The 21,620-nt window shown below is 41.5% G+C and overlaps 1 protein-coding gene across 1 annotated transcript in view; it reads left to right on the plus strand.

Moving 5' to 3' along the window:
* Positions 1-21,620, plus strand: part of DEGS2 (delta 4-desaturase, sphingolipid 2) — a 38,090-nt gene that overhangs the window by 4,689 nt on the left and 11,781 nt on the right.

Consider the following 21,620-nt stretch of genomic DNA (forward strand, 5'->3'; position numbering starts at 1 on the left):
TAGTCTCAAACAGAATAAAGGGCTTAATATGGGCTATAAAACTGGTAGACACTTTTATGGGCTAAATCAATTGCTTTATTTGGACATTTTATACATGTTTATGCTGATAATTCACACTTATAAACTTGGGGAACGTTTTTTAACGTCAGGCACTATGTTAGACACCTTTTCCAGTCAGGAAGGGCCTTCCCAGTTGTAGGCTGAGCCTCATTTTCGCGCCATTACTGCGCAGTTGTTTTTGAGAGCAAGACATGCAGATGCATGTGTGAGGACCTGACAGTAGTTGGAAAAGTTCCTAGAAGACGTCATTTGGTATCGTATTCCCCTCTGGGCTTGGTAAAGTCACAGCAAAGGCTGTAGCTGGGACTGTATAGGGGTTAAATCTGTAACCGGCTCCGGTTTTGTTAATTTAAGGGTTAAAGCTCTGAAAATTGGTGTGCAATACTTTTAATGCTTTAAGACACTGTGGTGAAATTTTGGTAAATTTTGAACAATTCCTTCATATTTTTTCACATATTCAGTAATAAAGTGTGCTCTGTTTAAAATTTAAAGAGACAGTAACGGTTTTGTTTTAAAACGGTTTTTGTGCTTTATTGACAAGTTTAAGCCTGTTTAACATGTCTGTGCCTTCAGATAAGCTATGTTCTATATGTGTGAAAGCCAATGTGTCTCCCCCTTCAAAATTGTGTGATAATTGTGCCATAGCGTCCAAACAAAGGACAGTACTGCCACAGATAATGAAATTGCCCAAGATGATTCCTCAGATGAAGGGAGTAGACATGGTTCTACATCATCTCCTTCTGTGTCTACACCAGTTTTGCCCACGCAGGAGGCCCCTAGTACTTCTAGCGCGCCAATGCTTATTACCATGCAACAATTGACAGCTGTAATGGATAACTCCATAGCAAATATTTTATCCAAAATGCCTGCATATCAGAGAGAGCGCGATTGCTCTGTTTTAAACACTGAAGAGCAGGAGGGCGCTGATAATTGTTCTGTCATACCCTCACACCAATCTGAAGGGGCCATGAGGGAGGTTTTGTCAGATGGGGAAATTTCAGATTCAGGAAAAATTTCTCAACAGGCTGAACCTGATGTTGTGACATTTAAATTTAAATTAGAACATCTCCGCGCACTGCTTAAGGAGGTGTTATCTACTCTAGATGATTGTGACAACTTGGTCATTCCAGAAAAATTATGCAAGATGGACAAGTTCCTAGAGGTTCTGGTGCACCCCGACGCTTTTCCTATACCCAAGCGGGTGGCGGACATAGTTAAAAAGGAGTGGGAGAAGCCCGGCATACCTTTTGTTCCCCCTCCTATATTTAAGAAATTATTTCCTATGGTCGACCCCAGAAAGGACTTATGGCAGACAGTCCCTAAGGTCGAGGGGGCAGTTTCCACTCTAAACAAGCGCACTACCATTCCTATCGAGGATAGTTGTGCTTTCAAAGATCCTATGGATAAAAAATTGGAAGGTTTGCTTAAAAAGATTTTTGTACAGCAAGGTTACCTTCTACAACCCATTTCGTGCATTGTTCCTGTCACTACAGCAGCGTTGTTCTGGTTCGAGGAACTAGAAAAGTCGCTCAGTAGAGAGACTCCATATGAGGAGGTTATGGACAGAGTTCACGCACTTAAGTGGGCTAACTCTTTTATTTTAGATGCCGCTTTGCAATTAGCTAGATTAGCGGCGAAAAATTCAGGGTTTGCAATTGTGGCGCGCAGAGCGCTTTGGCTAAAGTCTTGGTCAGCGGATGTATCATCCAAGAAAGCATCACTGGGGGAAAGGGCCACGCCCTCCCACAAGATAGGCCTTTCAAGGCCAAGAATAAGTCTAATTTTCGTTCCTTTCGTAATTTCAGGAGTGGACCGGTCTCTAATTCTGCATCCTCTAAGCAAGAGGGTAATGCCTCACAGTCCAAACCAGCCTGGAAACCAGCCTGCTACCGCTAACAAAACAGCATGAAGGAGTAGCCCCCGATCCGGGACCGGATCTAGTGGGGGGCAGACTCTCTCTTTGCTCAGGCTTGGGCAAGAGATGTTCAGGATCCCTGGGCGCTAGAAATAGTTTCTCAGGGTTATCTTCTGGAATTCAAGGAACTACCCCCAAGGGGAAGGTTCCACATGTCTCACTTATCCTCAAACCAAATAAAGAGACAGGCGTTCTTACATTGTGTAGAAGACATGTTAAAGATGGGAGTGATACACCCAGTTCCAATGACGGAACAAGGAATGGGATTTTACTCAAATCTGTTCGTAGTTCCCAAAAAAGAGGGAACCTTCAGACCAATTCTGGATTTAAAGATCCTAAACAAATTTCTCAGGGTACCATCGTTCAAAATGGAAACCATTCGAACGATTCTACCCACTATCCAGGAAGGTCAATTTATGACTACTGTGGATCTAAAGGATGCGTACCTACATATTCCTATCCACAAAGAACATCATCAGTTCCTAAGGTTCGCCTTTCTGGACAAACATTACCAGTTTGTGGCTCTCCCATTTGGATTAGCCACTGCTCCAAGGATTTTCACAAAGGTACTCGGGTCCCTTCTAGCGGTTCTAAGACCGAGGGGCATTGCAGTAGTACCATACTTGGACGACATTCTAATACAAGCGTCGTCCCTTTCAAAAGCAAAGGCTCATACAGACATCGTTCTGGCCTTTCTCAGATCTCACGGATGGAAGGTGAACATAGAAAAAAGTTCTGTCTCCGTCAACAAGAGTTCCCTTCTTGGGAACAATAATAGATTCCTTAGAAATGAGGATTTTTCTGACAGATGTCAAAGTCAAAACTTCTAAGCGCTTGTCAAGTTCTTCATTCTGTTCCACGTCCTTCCATAGCTCAGTGCATGGAAGCAGTAGGGTTGATGGTTGCAGCAATGGACATAGTTCCTTTTGCGCGAATTCATCTAAGACCATTACAACTGTGCATGCTGAAACAGTGGAATGGGGACTATACAGACTTGTCTCCAGTGATTCAAGTAGATCAGAAGACCAGAGATTCACTCCGTTGGTGGATATCCCTGGACCACCTATCCCAGGGAATGAGCTTCCGCAGACCAGAGTGGGTCATTGTCACGACCGATGCAGTCTAGTAGGCTGGGGTGCAGTCTGGGAATCCCTGAAAGCTCAGGGACTATGGTCTCGGGAAGAGTCTCTTCTCCCGATAAACATTCTGGAACTAAGAGCGATATTCAATGCTCTCAGGGCTTGGCCTCAGCTTGCAAAGGCCAGATTCATAAGATTCCAATCAGACAACATGACGACTGTTGCGTATATCAATCATCAGGGGGGAACAAGGAGTTCCCTGGCGATGAAAGAAGTGACCAAAATAATACAATGGGCGGAGAATCACTCCTGCCATCTATCTGCAATCCACATCCCAGGTGTGGAAAACTGGGAAGCGGATTATCTGAGTCGTCAGACATTCCATCTGGGGGAGTGGGAACTCCACCCGGAGATTTTTGCCCAGTTGACTCAATTATGGGGCATTCCAGACATGGATCTGACGGCGTCTCGTCAGAACTTCAAGGTTCCTTGCTACGGGTCCAGATCCAGGGATCCCAAGGCAACTCTAGTGGATGCACTAGTAGCACCTTGGACCTTCAACCTAGCTTATGTGTTCCCACCGTTTCCTCTCATTCCCAGGCTGGTAGCCAGGATCAAACAGGAGAGGGCCTCGGTGATCTTGATAGCTCCTGCGTGGCCACGCAGGACTTGGTATGCAGACCTGGTGAATATGTCATCGGTTCCACCATGGAAGCTACCTTTGAGACAGGACCTTTTTGTTCAGGGTCCATTCGAACATCCAAATCTGGTCTCCCTCCAGCTGACGGCTTGGAGATTGAACGCTTGATTCTATCAAAGCGTGGGTTTTCAGATTCTGTGATAGATACTCTGGTTCAGGCCAGAAAACCGGTAACTAGAAAGATTTACCATAAAATATGGAAAAGATATATCTGCTGGTGTGAATCCAAGGGATTCCCATGGAATAAGATAAAAATTCCTAAGATTCTTTCTTTTCTGCAAGAAGGTTTGGATAAAGGATTATCTGCGAGTTCTCTAAAGGGACAGATTTCTGCTTTATCTGTCTTACTACACAAACGACTGGCAGCTATGCCAGATGTTCAAGCATTTGTTCAGGCTCTGGTTAGGATCAAGCCTGTTTACAGACCTTTGATTCCTCCCTGGAGTTTAAATCTAGTTCTTTCAGTTCTTCAAGGGGTTCCGTTTGAACCTCTACATTCCATAGATATTAAGTTATCTTTGAAAGTTTTGTTTTTGGTTGCTATTTCTTCTGCTAAGAGTTTCAGAGTTATCTGCTCTGCAATGTTCTCCGCCCTATTTGGTGTTCCATGCAGATAAGGTGGTTTTGCGTACTAAGCCTGGTTTTCTTCCAAAGGTTGTTTCTAACAAAAATATTAACCAGGAGATAGTTGTACCTTCTTTGTGTCCGAATCCAGTTTCAAAGAAGGAACGTTTGTTACAAAATTCTATTTAGAAGCTACAAAAGATTTCAGACAAACATCTTCTCTGTTTGTCGTCTATTCTGGTAAAAGGAGAGGTCAAAAAGCGACTTCTACCTCTTTCCTTTTGGCTTAAAAGCATCATCCGATTGGCTTATGAGACTGCTGGGCGGCAGCCTCCTGAAAGAATCACAGCTCACTCAACTAGGGCTGTGGCTTCCACATGGGCCTTCAAGAACGAGGCTTCTGTTGATCAGATATGTAAGGCAGCGACTTGGTCTTCACTGCACACTTTTGCAAAATTTTACAAATTTGATACTTTTGCTTCTTTGGAGGCTATTTTTGGGAGAAAGGTTTTGCAAGCCGTGGTGCCTTCCGTTTAGGTAACCTGATTTGCTCCCTCCCTTCATCCGTGTCCTAAAGCTTTGGTATTGGTTCCCACAAGTAAGGATGACGCTGTGGACCGGACACACCAATGTTGGAGAAAACAGAATTTATGCTTACCTGATAAATTACTTTCTCCAACGGTGTGTCCGGTCCACGGCCCGCCCTGGTTTTTTAATCAGGTCTGATGAATTATTTTCTCTAACTACAGTCACCACGGTACCATATGGTTTCTCCTATATTTTTCCTCCTGTCCGTCGGTCGAATGACTGGGGTGGGCGGAGCCTAGGAGGGACTATATGGCCAGCTTTGCTGGGACTCTTTGCCATTTCCTGTTGGGGAAGAGATATTCCCACAAGTAAGGATGACGCCGTGGACCGGACACACCGTTGGAGAAAGTAATTTATCAGGTAAGCATAAATTCTGTTTTTGATAGAAACTTTCCTTCTTAATTTGTGCGAATAAACCTAGGAGGTTCATATGCTAATTTCTTAGACCTTGAAGGCCACCTCTTTTTAGAATGCATTTTAACAGTTTTTCACCACTAGAGGGTGTTGGTTAACGTATTTCATATAGATAAAACTGTGCTCGTGCACGTGACGTTATCTGGGAGCAGGCACTGATTGGCTAAACTGCAAGTCTGTCAAAAGAACTGAAATAAAGGGGCAGTTTGCAGAGGCTTAGATACAAGATGATCACAGAGGTTAAAAGTATATTATTATAACTGTGTTGGTTATGCAATACTGGGGAATGGGTAATTAAGGGATTATCTATCTTTTAAAACAATAACAAATCTGGTGTAGACTGTCCCTTTAACATCCCAGGAGTTATTTAAGAGTCAGCACAACACCGCACTAATTGGCTAAAATGCAAGTCAAAAGATAAGTCATGTGATCAGGGGGCTGTCAGAAGATGCTTAGATAAAAGGTAATCTAAGGTAAAAAGTGTATTAATAGAACTGTTGGTTATGCAAAACTAGACAATGGGTAATAAAGGGATTATCTATCTTTTAAAACAATAAATATTCTGATGTAGACTGTCCCTTTAACAGACAACCAGGTAAAATGTTTCATTAGGAATACAATAAAGGGGGTAAGTTTTACAGTACACTGTCCCTTTTAATTTCCCACAAGACCTAAATTAATCTTAATGAGCCTCCAAACTGTAAGGGATTTCCCTTTTAATCAACTTTTCTCCCACTAAGACTCTCAGGGTAGTCCCCTAGAACATAACAAACCCCTGACCCATAAAGTGCTGCTTTGGAGCCCTACTTATGTGCAGGTAGCTAACATAGGGTGGTCTTTGCACTGAAGATATCATGTACATGGTTCCTTGCGCACGGTGAGCTGCTCCTTGCACTAGGTCATACAGGGGATTGTTGGTGGTGTGTGTGCTTTAGTGGGAAGTATTAAAGCCCTAAGATATTAAGGGACTTTACACAGAGGTGCTTTTATGTTGGGGGGGGCGCAAATCCTTTAGGGAATTGAAGTTAATTTGTGGGATTACTTAAAGGGACATTAAACACTAAATACATTTTAGATAGAATGGTGCATTCAAAGAACAGATTAGTCTGAGTATAACATGTAGATGTATTTTTAAAGCGTCATTAGCTGTTTAAATAGACAAAATAAGTGTAACATTTACAAATGGGAGCTGCCATGTTGTAATTTAGGTTACCTCCTCTACTGTGGCCAAGTGTTTAATGTCCCTTTAAGGTTTGTGGAAACAAAGTAAGGCTAGGAGACTTGGGATAGATTTTATTAGGTGCTGGGGTTTCCTTTCAGAGTTTTCTTGACCTCAAACTCTCACTTTTTACATGGGCTTGGAGACAGGGTTTTATGTGCTGGGGGTTCCTTTTGGCGTGTTCTTGACCTCTAAAACTCTGAATTTTTACAGGGTGGGCAGGAGGGGCACCTAAGGCTGTTGAAACTAGTATTTTAGGTGCAAGTTTGGAGTAGTTTAAACATTATATTATTCAGGAAGAGATTTATGGGGTCACTATCTATCGGATAGAAAGGGTCAATGCAGCAGGAGAGAAAATTGTAGTTTTAAATTGTGGTTTCATGGGGGATAAGGTTAATATGCTGAAGGGTAGCAAGGGTTAATACTATGCTGGTGGATGGTTTGGGGTATCAGAGTATCCACACAAGTATTGGGAGAACACTAGTTCCTAACTAAGTACCATTGCATTTTTATTGGACTAGGTAACATTTCTTGATAACATTGTTATTTATGCAGTAAATAGACGTATTGCATATCTTAATCCACTTTTGGTTTATATCCCCTTAAAGGGACAGTTTACTCAAACATTTTCTCCCCTTTAATTTGTTCCCAATGATCCACTTTACCTGCTGGAGTGTATTAAATTGTTTACAAGTAGCTCCTTTACCCTTATATTGGCATTTGAAATTGTTAATTTAGCATGTGGTATCCCCACCTATTCTGAAAGTTTGTGGCCGCGCGTACCAGCTATAGATAAGCTTTGTAAACACAGCCAGCAGAAGAAATTACACTCCCAGTCAGTTATAGCAGAGATAAGGTATTAAAATTTTGATTTTCCATTGTTCTCTCAAAGTATTGGTGATTGTTTTAAGGACAGATATAAGATAAAGAAGCAGGTATATGTGCACAATGTGTGATACAGTAATGAGATCTGATTATACCTACAAGCTCAACCTATTTTATTAGGCTGTGGCTTCAAAACACAAAATCAGAGCTTTAATATACAGAAATAAACCTTAAAAAGCTAATTTTCATACATTTTTTTACTCTGCAGTTGGTAAAAAAAAGCAATTGTAAACACATTAAGGGAAAAACTATTTTACAGTATACTGTCCCTTTAAAGGTTAAAAATGTGTTAAACATTGATGTAGTTAACATAGCTACAGTTTAATTTTTTTTTTTTTAGTACACAATGCCTAATCTTTATAAACCTGTGTTATTTCTGAATTATTTTCAGTTAGGGCATTTTTATATATGCATAGTAAATATTGATATTAAAGGGACATCAGTCTACTTGAAATGTATTATTTAAAAGATAGACAATCAGTTTATTACCCATTTCCTGTTTTGCATAACCAACACTACGTTAATATACTTTTTTTTTTTTTACCTTTCCGATTACCTTGTATCTAAGCATCTGCAGAATGCCCCTTCTCTGTGCGTTTGAAAGACTTGCATTTTAGCCAATTAGTGCTGACTCATAAATAATTCCACAGGAGTAAGCACAATGTTATCTATGACACTGATGACCTAGCGCTGTCTAGCTGTGAAAAGTTCTCAAAATGCACTGAGATAAGAGGCAGCCTTCAGGCGCTTAGAAATAAGGTTTAGCTTTCAAGAAAGAATACCTAGAGAACAAAGCAAATTCGATGACAAAAGTATATTGGAAAGCTGTTAAAATTGCATGCCCTATATCAATCATGAAAGTTTAATTTTGACTAGACTGTCCCTTTTAAAGCACTGCATTGCCAAAAATGAATGTTTTTAAAAGCATCTAAAATGTTGTGGTCTGTGTACATACCCATTGAAAATCTCTCTTGCTATGGCCAATTAGGGATACATTTAATTTTAAATAGACTGTCTGTACTAGTCAAGCAAGTGTTTTGGATACAGTAAGATACTCAGACCTCTAGGATCAATGGAAAAACACAACTTGAGTTGAATTACAGGAGATGTCGAATTTTTTTTTTTTTTTTTTTTTTAACACTTCAAAGGATTTTCTTATTAATGCACAATTAATCATTTTATGGGGTATCCCTTTAACAGACCTGGCAACTTTGAAAATGTTTAGATGCTATGATTTGCACGTCTGGCATTGCAAGTGCTGCCACTTAGACATCTGTTATAGTACAAAAATAAGTTACCTTGCCTTCAATTAGTGAAAATGTCTTGGTAAAACAAGTGTGTATAGCAATAATTCCATTCTGATCCATTTACTATGAGTATTAAAATGTATCATCCATATCTCTTTATATGTAGATAAATACATGTTCCAGCAGACCATCTGATTTAATTCTCCAATGAATATAAAATAGAAATGGTATTAATATTTAACATAAGTAAATGCACTATTTTTATAGGTATATTACTAATGATCACACAATACAAGAACATAAATTCCGACTCCATTTTACCAGAGAAATAATGGTGGTTCATTGTTGGATCTGGGGAAGAGACACTATTTTTATATTTATCAGTGACAGATTTGCATTAAAGGGACATTTATTTTCTATATAAGAATACTGTAAGTGTATGTATATATATATCCATAAATATGCAATTAAGTACTAAATTGCAAAAGACCTATATATGAAACGTTTTATAAGCATTTGCAAACACCACACACTGGTAACAACTTGAAACCCTGGTTAGTATGTTTCTTATATTCAATGTGTCCAATTAGAGGTTGCAATAAGTTAGTTTGTAAGCTATTGTAGGCTTTTTTGTTTGCTTAGAAATTAATCTTACTAACCATTAGTTTGTATTTGTTTGAAATGAACATTAAAGGGACAGTCAACACCAGAATTGTTGTTTTAAAAGATAGATAATCCCTTAATTACCCATTCCCCAGTTTTGCATAACCAACAGTTATAATTATACGTTTTACCTCAGTAATTACCTTGTATCTAAGCCTCAGCAGACTGCCCCTTTATTTAAGTTCTTTTTACAGACTTGCATTTTAGCCAATCAGAGCTGTCTCCATGGTAAATTCACGTGCATGAGCGCAATGTTATCTATATGAAACACGTGAACTAATGCCCTCTAGTGGTGAAAAACTATCAAAATGCACTTAGATTAGAGGCAGCCTTCAATGTTTAAGAAATTCGAATATGAACCTCCTAGGTTTAGCTTTCAACTAAGAATACCAAGAGAACAAAGCAAAATTGGTGATAAAAGTTAATTGGAAAGTTGTTTACAATTACACGTCCTATTTGAAACATGAACGTTTTTTTTGGACTTGACGGTCCCTTTAAACATGTAGAGTTTGTAATCTGATCTTTACTTTTCTAAAGAATGAATTTACTTTCATGATTTTTGTTCCCTTTTCATGTCATTTACAGGGACAGTCAACACCAGATTTTTTTTTTGTTTAAAAAGATAGGTAATCCCTTAATTACCAATTCCCCAGGTTTGCATAACCAAAACTGTTATATTAATATACTTTTTACCTTTGTGATTAACTTGTATCTAAGCATCTTCTGACAGCCCCCTGATCACATGACTTTTTATTTATCCATTGACTTTCATTTTAGCCAATTAGTGCAGTGTCTGCCAAAGCAATGCCTGTGTCTGCCAATGTTATCTATATGGCTTACATTAACTAGCTATCCCCTGCTAAAAGCAAATAAAAAAGCATGTGATAAGAGGCGGCCTTCAAGGGCTTAGAAATTATCATATGAGTATTCCTAGTTTTAGCTTTCAACTAAGAATACCAAAAGAACAAAGCAAAATTGGTGATAAAGGTAAATTGGAAAGTTGTTTAAAATGGCATGCCCTATTTGAAACATGAGTTTGTTTGTTTTTTGGACTTGACTGTCCCTTTAACTCTGAAAATTGTGGCCTTTCTTATTACACTGTTTATTAAAGTTTACCACCATGTTGAAACCTAGCATTTATAGTTTAAAAAGTTTCTTCTTATCCCATATTGACAGTTTTATAAATGAGCTGTCTAATTAGCGTCTCTTCCACAAAGCTGTACGTCCCCTTAGTGTTGTCCAACAAATATTACTTATTTATTTAAAGGGACAACCTACTTCAGTAATCGGCTAAGAGTTCCTTGTATTTAAAAGTCCATAATTGCAACACTTGCAATACCCTGGGCTTAAACTTCTAGTTAAAGGGACATTAAACACTGTGTAATTTAAAGACATTTCTTTTGTGTTCCTATAGGATAACATAACCAGCCAATTCCTCATTTTTAAAGCAAATTAACATCATTTTTTTTTTTCTGCAACTATTTTTCAATAGCCACACTCTAACCAACATTTGCCTTATTTGGAGGAGGTAATCTGCACTTTATTCAGCAGACTACCGGGCAAGCCAGAATTATAAGTTTGATAACTACAAATAAATGTATTATATACTCTTAAAGCCAAATAAAGACAGATATGTAGCATTTAGCCTTGAAAATTCTCAAAAATTCTGAAAATTGAGCCAAGTAATTGCATTACTCCTAACTAAATGTTATATAAAAATCTCAAGGTGTTAACTATCCCTTAAAATTGCAACATAAGCCACAGAGCACTAATCTCAAGTGCAAACTACAGTCAGCAGAGGTCGTTGCACAGCTGGGTCATGTGACTGCCTCTGTCTGGGTCAGCAGCAGTTTCATATCAGGTATAGCTGTGATCTGCAGCTCCCAAGTGGTACTTTATGTGTTTAACCCATTTGCAGGGCTTAAATCAGATCAGGTGTTAGTGCTAAAATTGCATGATTTTGTACATTAGAACATATAACTTTTCATAATTATAGCCCTTAAAAGCAACTGCATGAGCAACATTTCACAATCGCTGAGGAAGCGATATTGAAACGCGACCACGTTAGGGGGAGTTAGTTTCTCTTTTTAAATTGCTCAACATTGGTTATATAATTTTCTATAATAGCTCAAATTTACAATCTATCTAATTTGTGGTCCTGAGGCTTCAGCCTAGGGATACTCATATTGCTTATTTTACTAACTTTTTACTCTGGGTATGCAAATTGTGCTACCATCAGTATATCTAGACTTTAATTACCCTTTGCCTATAATTTAACGGCTTGCAAAAGGTGCTGCCAAACTAATTTGTTGGTGACTAGCGTTGTGTAACTTTTTAATACAGTTGGTATGCGAATTGTGCTACCAGATATAGAGATGTAATTCAGTACCGCTTAGTGCACATATTAATCGTAATCCTGATTCAGGCAAAAATTTTCACTAAGCTAAAATATTTGGAGAGTAACCAACTGGGACGAGTGTACTTACTTTCAGAGTAAATATACATATACCTGGTGACCCACAATAGACTAGAAATCTTTACAACAATATGGCAATAACCTTAATGATTATGTCCAAAAGGATGATGCAATGAGATATTATATAGGTATTGCTGTCTGCTGACTTCTGACACGACTGATTTAGCCTTAATATAGAAATTCATTTATTAGACAATCACTGCGGATCAGCACGCAGCTACAGCAATAGCGTTTCTGATCTTTAATTTAACATTAATCTGAAATCTCTTATCGGTTATTTGTAGAGCGCCAACAGATTCCGCAGCGCTATAAACAAAGGGGGAGTACAACAAAGCAATTATAGGGTAGAGGGCCCTGCCAATAGTTGCGCTGTTGTAGTCAGCTCTTAAGAAGGTGATCTACAAACAGCTGGACTATTAGGCTTACATGCTAAGAGGGTTCAGGGGATTGCAGTGGAGGAGAGGAACTGGTATTAGGAAAGGTTAGCGTAGGTTGTATGCATCCCTGAACATTAGAGTCTTTAGGGAGCACTTGAAGCTTTTAAAACTAGAAGAGAGTCTTGTGGAGCGAGGCAGAGAGTTCCATAAGATGGCAGCCAGTCTGGAGAAGTCCTGTAAACGGGAGTGTGATGAGGTGACAAGAGAGGAGGAGAGTAGGAGGTCATGAGCAGAGCGAAGGGGACGGGAGGGAGAGTATCTGGAGACAAGGTCTGAGATGTAGGGGGGAGCAGTGCAGTTGAAGGCTTTGTATGTCAGAGTGAGAGTTTTGTGTTTGATCCTAGAGGCAAGAGGAAGCCAGTGAAGGGATTGGCAGAGAGGTGCAGCAGATGAAGAGCGACGTGTAAGGAAGAGGAGTCTGGCAGAGGCATTCATTATGGATTGTAAAGGAGCTAGGCGGCAGGTGGGGAGACCAGAGAGGACAGAGTTGCAGTAATCAAGGCGGGAAAGAATGAGAGTGTGGATTAAAATCTTAGTTGTGTCTTGTGTAAGGAAGTGTCTAATTTTAGAGATGTTTTTAAGGTGGAAGCGGCAGGCTTTAGCCAATGACTGAATGTGAGGAGTGAAGGAAAGATCTGAGTCAAGTGTGACCCCGAGACATCGGGCGTGCGGGGTAGGGGTAATGATGGAGTTGTCGAAAGTTATAGAGATATTGGGGGTGGAGATTTTGGAAGAAGGGGGGGAAAATGAGGAGCTCAGTTTTGGAGAGATTTAGCTTGACGTAGTGAGAGGACATCCAGGAAGAGATGTGAGAAAGACAGTTAGTGACACGGGTTAGCAAGGAAGGAGATAGTTCTGGTGCAGAGAAGTAGATTTGGGTGTCATCGGCATACAAATGATATTGGAAACCGTGGGACTTAATTAGGGAACCTAGTGATGATGTATAGATTGAGAAGAGAAGGGGACCGAGGACAGAGCCTTGCGGTACTCCGACAGAAAGTGGTGACGGGGCGGAGGAGGCCCCAGAGAAGGCTACACTGAAGGTACGGTTTGACAGATAGGAAGAGAGCCACGAAAGGGCTTTGTCACAGATGCCGAATGATTGGAGGGTTTGGAGCAGAAGAGGGTGGTCTTCAGTGTGAAAGGCTGCGGACAGATCAAGGAGGATAAGCAGAGAGAAGTGGCCTTTTGATTTAGCTGTAAGTAGGTCGTTGGTGACCTTAAACAATAGCTCCTCTCTGTGAGTGATAGGGACGAAATCCAGATGTGCAGCGGGTCAAGAAGGGAGTTTAACATAAGGAAATGGGATAGGCGTGCATATACTAGTTTTTCGAGAAGCTTAGAAGCAAGAGGGAGGAGGGAAATTGGGCGGTAGTTGGATGGGGAGGTAGGATCAAGGGAAGGTTTTTTGAGAATAGGTGTGACCAGCGCATGTTTCATTGATGAGGGAAATGTACCAGTGCTGAGGGAGAGGTTGAAAGTGTGTGTGTTAGTATAGGGGTAAGGGTTAGCAGAGAGAGAGGGGAGCAGCTGTGAGGGGGATAGGGTCATGGGGACAGGGTAGTTGAGGTGGAGAGCGTAGTATAAGTGCCGAAACCTTTGTCCTCAGTAACCAGGGAGAATGAACTAAGATTCAGGTTATGAGGGTTGTGGGTGAGTGGGAGTATTGAGAGGGGGGTGAGAGTGGAAATTTAGTTGAGCTGATTTCATGTCTGATGGAGTCAATTTTGTTAATGAAGTGTACTGGGCCAAAATTCTTGGGCTGACAGAGAAGTTTGTATTAGGAGTGGGGGGAGGGCGGAGGGAGAGTATTGAAAGTGGAGAACAGCCCTTTTGGGTTTGATGAAAGATACGAGAGAAGAGTAGAGAAGTAGGTATTGCTTGTGGAGATTAAGGGCAGAGTCGTAGGAGTTCAAGATGAATTTGTAATTGAAAGAAAATCAGCTGACCTCCGTGATTTTCTCCAATGCCGTTCAGCCAGTTCGGGGAAACATCTGCGTAGTACCGTGTCAGGAGTATGCCAGGGCTGGGGATGAGTGTGTGATTTCCTAGCAGTGGTTAGGGGGGCGAGATTGTCAAGGACGGATATAAGGGTGGAATTATAATGGCAGATTGTTCAGGGCAGGAAAAGGTGGAGAAGGATGAGAGGAGCGGTTGAAGGGAATTAGTAAGTTGTTGCTGATCTAAAGACCTAATGCTTCTGTGAAGTTTGGAGTGAGGAGTAGAAGGTGGGAGAGTTGTAGGAACGGATGATATGTTTGCAGGTAAGAGATGGTGGTCAGAGGAAAAGGGGAGTTTGAGAAGTTTGAGAGAGTGCATCGATAGCTAAAGATCAGGTCAAGGGAGTGACCGTCTTTGTGAGTGGGGGAATCAGTGCATTGTGACAGTCCGAAAGAGGAAGTGAGTTGCAGAAGTTGTTTAGCAGATGAAGCAGTGGGATTGTTAAGGGGGATGTTGAAGTCGCCAAGAATGAGGGCAGGGGTGTCTGAGGAAAGGAAGTAGGGCAGCCAAGTGATCGAGAAATTGAGTTGAGGAGCCAGGGGGTCGGTATATGACTGCAACACGTACAGAGAGAGGGGAGAATAAGCGAATCATGTGGGTTTCGAATGAGGGAAAAGTGAGGGAAGAGAGAGGGTGTATTTGTTGAAAGGTGCAACGAGAGGAAAGTAAAATACCTACACCACCTCCTTGTCTATTACCAGACCTAGGAGTGTGGCTGAAGTGGAGACCCCCCCATGTGACAGAGCAGCAGGGATGCGTGTGTCTATGGGAGAGAGCCAGGTTTCTGTTAGGGCCAGAAGGTTGAGGGAGCGGGAGATGAAGAGGTCATGTATAGAAGTGAGTTTGTTGCAAACAGAGCGAGAGTTCCAGAGTTGCACAGGTGAAAGGGGTAGTGGCTTTAGATGCAAAAGAATGTGAGAACGGTGTTGCAGAGTCTATGGGATGGTACACATGGATGTGCATGGCTTGTCAGTGGTTGGGGACCGGGATTAGGGGAGATCTCTTCTTCACATTAATATATTATAATAACAATAATATTACAGGATAACCCAGTTGTCCTGATTTTTGTGGGGGATCTACATGAACCTGTGTGTACAAAGCAACCTCTCACACATTTATAAGTATTTTGACTGTCAACGATAACCACAATTAATATAAGTTGGAGTTATTATTTACTTGTACCAGTGTTGATATGTTCTTAATTTGTCTTTGTATGTGGGCAGCTAACAGGGTATCCATTTGCATGAAGCTGTCTTTTTATCTTTATGAAACAAAGGTTACATTTTAAAAAATATTTCCTTAAATCTTCCTACAATCTTAGTCTTGTGTTTAGAGGCATTTCTTTCTTCTTCATCCCAATCTAGGAATGTTTTGTTTCAATTCAAATTGGCTGGACGTTCTCTCTCCCCTCCCCATGACAGGCTGATTTCTGCTGTTGCCTCTTGCTTATATTTCCTATAGCCAATACTGCAGTATACTTTTAATAGAATTAAGTTTATATTTTTCTATACACTATATGGCAGCAGTTTTGCAAGATCACTAGATGGAAATGCTATTTCTCCAACATTGGTGTGTCCGGTCCACGGCGTCATCCTTACTTGTGGGAATATCTCTTCCCCAACAGGAAATGGCAAAGAGTCCCAGCAAAGCTGGCCACATAGTCCCTCCTAGGCTCCGCCCACCCCAGTCATTCTCTTTGCCGTTGCACAGGCAACATCTCCACGGAGATGGTTAAGAGTTTGTGCTGTTTAGTTGTAGTTTTTTTTTATTTTTTTTATTTATTCTACTATCAAGAGTTTGTTATTTTAAAATAGTGCTGGTATGTACTATTTACTCTGAAACAGAAAAAGATGAAGATTTCTGTTTGTGAGAGGAAGATGATTTTAGCAGACAGTAACTAAAATCGATTGCTGTTTCCACATAGGACTGTTGAGATGAAGTAACTTCAGTTGGGGGAAACAGCCGACTTTTCTGCTTAAGGTATGACTAGCCATATTTCTAACAAGACTGTGTAATGTTGGAAGGCTGTCATTTCCCCTCATGGGGACCGGTAAGCCATTTTCTTAGTCTCAAACAGAATAAAGGGCTTAATATGGGCTATAAAACTGGTAGACACTTTTATGGGCTAAATCGATTGCTTTATTTGGACATTTTATACATGTTTATGCTGATATTCACACTTATAAACTTGGGGAACGTTTTTTAACGTCAGGCACTATGTTGGACACCTTTTCCAGTCAGGAAGGGCCTTCCCAATTGTAGGCTGAGCCTCATTTTCGCGCCATTACTGCGCAGTTGTTTTTGAGAGCAAGTCATGCAGATGCATGTGTGAGGACCTGAAAGTAGTTGGAAAAGTTCCTAGAAGGCGTCATTTGGTATCGTATTCCCCTCTGGGCTTGGTAAAGTCACAGCAAAGGCTGTAGCTGGGACTGTATAGGGGTTAAATCTGTAACCGGTTCCGGTTTCGTTATTTTAAGGGTTAAAGCTCTGAAAATTGGTGTGCAATACTTTTAATGCTTTAATACACTGTGGTGAAATTTTGGTAAATTTTGAACAATTCCTTCATATTTTTTTCACATATTCAGTAATAAAGTGTGCTCTGTTTAAAATTTAAAGAGACAGTAACGGTTTTGTTTTAAAACGGTTTTTGTGCTTTATTGACAAGTTTAAGCCTGTTTAACATGTCTGTGCCTTCAGATAAGCTATGTTCTATATGTATGAAAGTCAATGTGTCTCCCCCTTTAAAATTGTGTGATAATTGTGCCATAGCGTCCAAACAATGTAAGGACAATACTGTCACAGATAATGAAGTTGCCCAAGATGATTCATCAGATGAAGGGAGTAGACATGGTTCTACATCATCTCCTTCTGTGTCTATACCAGTTTTGCCCACGCTGGAGGCCCCTAGTACTTCTAGCGCGCCAATGCTTATTACCATGCAACAATTGACGGCTTTAATGGATAACTCCATAGCTAATATTTTATCCGAAATGCCTGCATATCAGAGAAAGCGCGATTGCTCTGTTTTAAACACTGAAGAGCAGGAGGGCGCTGATGATAATGGTTCTGTCATACCCTCACACCAATCTGAAGGGGCCATGAGGGAAGTTTTGTCAGATGGGGAAATTTCAGATTCAGAAAAAAATTCTCAACAGGCTGAACCTGATGTTGTGACATTAAATTTAAATTAGAACATCTCCGCGCACTGCTTAAGGAGGTGTTATCTACTCTGGATGATTGTGACAAACTTGGTCATTCCAGAAAAATTATGCAAGATGGACAAGTTCCTAGAGGTTCCGGTGCACCCCGACGCTTTTCCTATACCCAAGCGGGTGGCGGACATAGTGAATAAGGAGTGGGAGAAGCCCAGCATACCTTTTGTTCCCCCTCCTATATTTAAGAAATTATTTCCTATGGTCGACCCCAGAAAGGACTTATGGCAGACAGTCCCTAAGGTCGAGGGGGCAGTTTCTACTCTAAACAAGCGCACTACTATTCCTATCGAGGATAGTTGTGCTTCCAAGATCCTATGGATAAAAAATTGGAGGGTTTGCTTAAAAAGATTTTTGTACAGCAAGGTTACCTTCTACAACCCATTTTGTGCATTGTTCCTGTCACTACAGCAGCGTGGTTCTGGTTCGAGGAACTAGAAAAGTCGCTCAGTAGAGAGACTCCATATGAGGAGGTTATGGACAGAGTTCACGCACTTAAGTGGGCTAACTCTTTTATTTTAGATGCCGCTTTGCAATTAGCTAGATTAGCGGCGAAAAATTCAGGGTTTGCAATTGTGGCGGCGCAGAGCGCTTTGGCTAAAGTCTTGGTCAGCGGATGTATCATCCAAGACAAAATTGCTTAACATCCCCTTCAAGGGGTAAAACTCTCTTTGGACCAGAATTGAAAGAGACTTATCTCAGACATCACTGGGGGAAAGGGCCACGCCCTCCCACAAGATAGACCTTTCAAGGCCAAGAATAAGTCTAATTTTCGTTCCTTTTCGTAATTTCAGGAACGGACCCGGCCTCTAATTCTGCACCTCTAAGGAAGAGGGTAATGCCCACACGTCCAAACCAGCCTGGAAACCGATGCAAGGCTGGAACAAGGGTAAGCAGACCAAGAAGCCTGCTACCGCTAACAAAACAGCATGAAGGAGTAGCCCCCCCCCGATCCGGGACCGGATCTAGTGGGGGGCAGACTCATCATCTTTGCTCAGGCTTTGGGCAAGAGATGTTCAGGATCCCTGGGCGCTAGAAATAGTTTCTCAGGGTTATCTCTGGAATTCAAGGAACTACCCCCAAGGGGAAGGTTCCACATGTCTCACTTATCCTCAAACCAAATAAAGAGACAGGCGTTCTTACATTGTGTAGAAGACCTGTTAAAGATGGGAGTGATACACCCAGTTCCAATGACGGAACAAGGGAATGGGGATTTTACTCAAATCTGTTTGTAGTTCCCAAAAACGAGGGAACCTTCAGACCTATTCTGGATTTTAAAGATCCTAAACAAATTTCTCAGGGTACCATCGTTCAAAATGGAAACCATTCGAACGATTCTATCCACTATCCAGAGAAGGTCAATTTATGACTACCGTGGATCTAAAGGATGCGTAACCCTACATATTCCCTATCCACAAAGAACATCATCAGTTCCTAAGGTTGCCTTTCTGGACAAACATTACCAGTTTGTGGGCCCTCCCCATTCGATTAGCCACTGCTCCAAGGATTTTCACAAAGGTACCTCGGTCCCTTCTAGCGGTTCTAAGACCGAGGGGGCATTGCAGTAGTACACCTACTTGGAACAACATTCTAATACAAGCGTTGTTCCCTTTCAAAAGCAAAGGCTCATACAGACATCGTTCTGGCCTTTCTCAGATCTCATGGATGGAAGGTGAACATAGAAGAAAAGTCTCTGTCTCCCTCAACAAGAGTTCCCTTCTTGGAACAATACATCGATTTCTTAGAAATGAGGATTTTTCTGACAGATGTCAGAAAGTCAAAACTTCTAAGCGCTTTCAAGTTCTTCATTTTGTTCACGTCCTTCCATAGCTCAGTGCATGGAAGTAGTAGGCGTTGATGGTTGCAGCAATGGACATAGTTCCTTTTGCGCGAATTCATCTAAGACCATTACAACTGTGCATGCTGAAACAGTGGAATGGGGACTATACAGACTTGTCTCCAGTGATTCAAGGTAGATCAGAAGACAGAGATTCACTCCGTTGGTGGATAACCCTGGGCCACCTATCCCAGGGAATGAGCTTCCGCAGAACCAGAGTGGGTCATTGTCACGACCGACGCCAGTCCTAGTGGGCTGGGGCGCGGTCTGGGAATCCCTGAAAGCTCAGGGACTATCGGTCCTCGGGAAGAAGTCTCTTCTCCGATAAACATTCTGGAACTAAGAGCGATATTCAATTCTCTTAGGGCTTGGCCTCAGCTTGCAAAGGCCAGATTCATAAGATTTCAATCAGACAACATGACGACTGTTGCGTATATCAATCATCAGGGGGGAACAAGGAGTTCCCTGGCGATGAAAGAAGTGACCAAAATAATACAATGGGCGGAGAATCACTCCTGCCATCATCTCTGCGATCCACATCCCAGGTGTGGAAAACTGAGAGAAGCGGATTATCTGAGTCGTCAGACATTCCATCCGGGGGGAGTGGGAACTTCACCCGGAGATCTTTGCCCAGTTGACTCAATTATGGGGCATTCCAGACATGGATCTGATGTGCGTCATCGTCAGAACTTCAAGGTTCCTTGCTAGCGGGTCCAGATCCAGGGATCCCAAGGCAACTCTAGTGATGCACTAGTAGCACCTTGGATCTTCAACCTAGCTTATGTGTTTCCACCGGTTCCTCTCATTCCCAGGCTGGTAGCCAGGATCAAACAGGAGAGGGCCTCAGTGATCTTGATAGCTCCTGCGTGGCCACGCAGGACTTGGTATTGCAGACCTGGTGAATATGTCATCGGTTCCACCATGGAAGCTACCTTGAGACAGGACCTTCTTGTTCAGGGTCCATTCGAAACATCCAAATCTTGTCTCCCCTCCAGCTGACGGCTTGGAGATTGAACGCTTGATTCTATCAAAGCGTGGGTTTTCAGATTCTGTGATAGATACTCTGGTTCAGGCCAGAAAACCGGGTAACTAGAAAGATTTACCATAAGATATGGAAAAAGATATATCTCTGGTGTGAATCCAAGGGATTCCCTTGGAATAAGATAAAAATTCCTAAGATTCTTTCCTTTCTGCAAGAATGTTTGGATAAAGGATTATCTGCGAGTTCTCTAAAGGGACAGATTTCTGCTTTATCTGTCGTTACTACACAACGACTGGCAGCTGTGCCAGATGTTCAAGCATTTGTTCAGGCTCTGGTTAGGATCAAGCCTGTTTACAGACCTTTGACTCCTCCCTGGAGTTTAAATCTAGTTCTTTCAGTTCTTAAAGGGGTTCCGTTTGAACCTCTACATTCCATAGATATTAAGTTGTTATCTTGGAAAGTTTTGTTTTTGGTTGCTATTTCTTCTGCTAAGAGTTTCAGAGTTATCTGCTCTGCAGTGTTCTCCACCCTATCTGGTGTTCCATGCAGATAAGGTGGTTTTGCGTACTAAGCCTGGTTTTCTTCCAAAGGTTGTTTCTAACAAAAATATTAACCAGGAGATAGTTGTACCTTCTTTGTGTCCGAATCCAGTTTCAAAGAAGGAACGTTTGTTACACAATTTGGACGTAGTCCGTGCTCTAAAAATCTATTTAGAAGCTACAAAAGATTTCAGACAAACATCTTCTCTGTCGTCTATTCTGGTAAAAGGAGATGTCAAAAAGCGACTTCTACCTCTCTTTCCCTTTGGCTTAAAAGCATCATCCGATTGGCTTACGAGACTGCCGGACGGCAGCCTCCTGAAAGAATCACAGCTCACTCCACTAGGGCTATGGCTTCCACATGGGCCTTCAAGAACGAGGCTTCTGTTGATCAGATATGTAAGGCAGCGACTTGGTCTTCACTGCACACTTTTGCCAAATTTTACAAATTTGATACTTTTGCTTCTTCGGAGGCTATTTTTTGGGAGAGAGGGTACTGCAAGCCGTGGTGCCTTCCGTTTAGGTAACCTGATTTGCTTTCTCCCTTCATCCGTGTCCTAAAGCTTTGGTATTGGTTCCCACAAGTAAGGGATGATGCCGCTGGACCGGACACACCAATGTTGGAGAAAACAGAATTTATGCTTACCTGATAAATTACTTTCTCCAACGGTGTGTCCGGTCCACAGGCCCGCCCTGGTTTTTTAATCAGGTCTGATTAAATTATTTTCTCTAAACTACAGTCACCAAGGTACCATATGGTTTCTCCTATTTTTTCCTCCTGTCCTCGGTCGAATGACTGGGG

This window comes from Bombina bombina, chromosome 1, assembly GCF_027579735.1.
Source record: "Bombina bombina isolate aBomBom1 chromosome 1, aBomBom1.pri, whole genome shotgun sequence".
Taxonomy (NCBI): Eukaryota; Metazoa; Chordata; class Amphibia; order Anura; family Bombinatoridae; genus Bombina; species Bombina bombina.